This window comes from Juglans microcarpa x Juglans regia, unplaced genomic scaffold, assembly GCF_004785595.1.
Source record: "Juglans microcarpa x Juglans regia isolate MS1-56 unplaced genomic scaffold, Jm3101_v1.0 JmScfU0106, whole genome shotgun sequence".
Classification (NCBI taxonomy): Eukaryota; Viridiplantae; Streptophyta; class Magnoliopsida; order Fagales; family Juglandaceae; genus Juglans; species Juglans microcarpa x Juglans regia.
The window spans coordinates 5001-7500 of record NW_024475850.1 but is presented as its reverse complement, the minus strand read 5'-3'; positions in this window follow the sequence as shown (position 1 = coordinate 7500).

Here is a 2500-nt window from a genome sequence, read left to right as displayed (position 1 = left end):
ATGGAAGCGAGGCCAGCATCATCCGGATACCCCCGAGAGCAACAATGTGCGTAGCACTGGGTGCCATAACACCATCCGCCGTGCACAAGCATGTTGCAAAGGAGGCATCCAAACAAATAGGCCCAACCGCCATGGGGTAGACTAGAGCACCCGAGGGCTAGCCAACGTGAGAAAGCCCCTAGCACGACCGATTGCCCCCATCAACAAGCCCATGCGCGGCACTAGGTGCCACCAAATCCGTCCCTAAAGCACAAGCTTGTTGCTAGAAAGCAAGCGAGAATGTAGGAATCACCCCCACGAAAGCGAGCCCAAAAAACGGTCGTCGCCCGTCAAACCCCATGGAAGCGAGGCCAGCATCATCCGGATACCCCCGAGAGCAACAATGTGCGTAGCACTGGGTGCCATAACACCATCCGCCGTGCACAAGCATGTTGCAAAGGAGGCATCCAAACAAATAGGCCCAACCGCCATGGGGTAGACTAGAGCACACGAGGGCTAGCCAACGTGAGAAAGCCCCTAGCACGACCGATTGCCCCCATCAACAAGCCCATGCGTGGCACTAGGTGCCACCAAATCCGTCCCTAAAGCACAAGCTTGTTGCTAGAAAGCAATCGAGAATGTAGGAATCACCCCCACGAAAACGAGCCCAAAAAACGGTCGTCGGGACATGGTCGGCCGGCGGCGGCCGCCGCCACAACCACCGCCGGCGGCGGTGGAGACGATACCCCCCCGCCGGTGGCATGGGGGGCGTGGCACACGCCCTTTCCATGGGCGCCAGGGGCATGCCCATGTGAGGGGGGCGGCATGGTCAGCCCTCCTGGCTGACCATGTTGGGGCTTGCATGCCCCCCCTAAAGAGCATTTAGAGCCAAATCCCAACCGGCAGGAGGAAACATCAAATGTCCGAGGAAACATAAAGGCCTTTTTTATCGAAATACTTTGAATTTGGACGAGATTTTTTGCAGGCATGCTTAGAAAAATCATATCTTGAAGTAGGAGCAAGCCTCACAATTTTTCGACATCGGGATTTTTTTATTTAATTTTTTTGATTAAATAAATCCGAAAAATCAAAAAAAATCGAAAATAGGCAAAAATCGATAGGTGATGCTTGGAACACATCCAAGATGTATTGGAATGAATTTAGGAAACCAATTTGGGTGGTTTCAATTGTCCAAAAGCACGAGACAAGTGTTCGCCCCCGTTCATGCACGTCGGGTGGCAACATTGGGGGGCCATGTTGTGAGTGTTGTATTGCAATCTTTTGAGGCAACAAGGAAGATTGCTTTTGTAGAGTTTGTGTGATCTACGGTGTTCTTCGTCGGACCTTTGTGTGCTTGACATGGTAGGCAAAGCACCACGGGTGTGTCGCGGCGTGCCTTGGGGCAAGCCATGGGCCAAGCCATGGGGAGCCATGGGGCTTGCCACGGGGCTGTCAAGGCAAGCCATGGGGCTGCCATGGCAAGCCATGGGGCGTGCCGGCGGGGCTGTCAAGGCATGCCATGGGGCAAGCCACGGGGCTGTCAAGGCAAGCCATGGGGCATGCCAGTGGGGCTGCCAAGGCAAGCCATCGGGCTGCCAAGGCATGGCCCGTGGGCACCGTGCTAACCTCGCTGTGCATGCCATGGGGCTGTCAAGGAAAGCCATGGGGCTGTCAAGGCATGGCCCGTGGGCACCGTGCTAACCTCGCTGTGCATGCCATGGGGCATGCCATGGGCACCACCGAGGCAAGCCATGGGGCTGTCAAGGCATCGCCCGTGGGCACCGTGCTAACCTCGCTGTGCATGCCACGGGGCTGTCAAGGCAGGCCATGGGGCGTGCGAGCGGGGCTGTCAAGGCAAGCCGTGGGGCATGCCACGGGGCTGTCAAGGCAAGCCATGGGGCTTGCCACGGGGCTGCCTGGGCATGCCATGGGGCGTGCCATGGGGCGTGCCATGGGGCTGTCAAGCAAGCCATGGGGCGTGCCATGGGGCTGCCAAGGCAACCAATGGGGCGTGCAAGCGGGGCAAGCCATGGGGCTGTCAAGGCAGGCCATGGGGCTTGCCACGGGGCTGCCAAGGCATGCCATGGGGCTTGCCACGGGGCTCGCTGTGCATGCCATGGGGCTGTCAAGGCAAGCCATGGGGCTGTCAAGTCAGGCCATGGGGCTTGCCATGGGGCTGTCAAGGCAAGCCATGGGGCGTGCGAGCGGGGCTGTCAAGGCAGGCCATGGGGCTTGCCACGGGGCTGCCAAGGCATGCCATGGGGCTTGCCACGGGGCTGTCAAGGCAAGCCACGGGGCTGCCAAGGCAGGCCATGGGGCGTGCGAGCGGGGCTGCCAAGGCATGCCATGGGGCTTGCCACGGGGCTGCCAAGGCATGCCATGGGGCTGTCAAGTCAGGCCATTGGGCTTGCAATGGGGCGTGCAAGCGGGGCAAGCCATGGGGCTGTCAAGGCAGGCCATGGGGCTTGCCACGGGGCTGCCAAGGCATGCCATGGGGCTTGCCACGGGGCTCGCTGTGCAT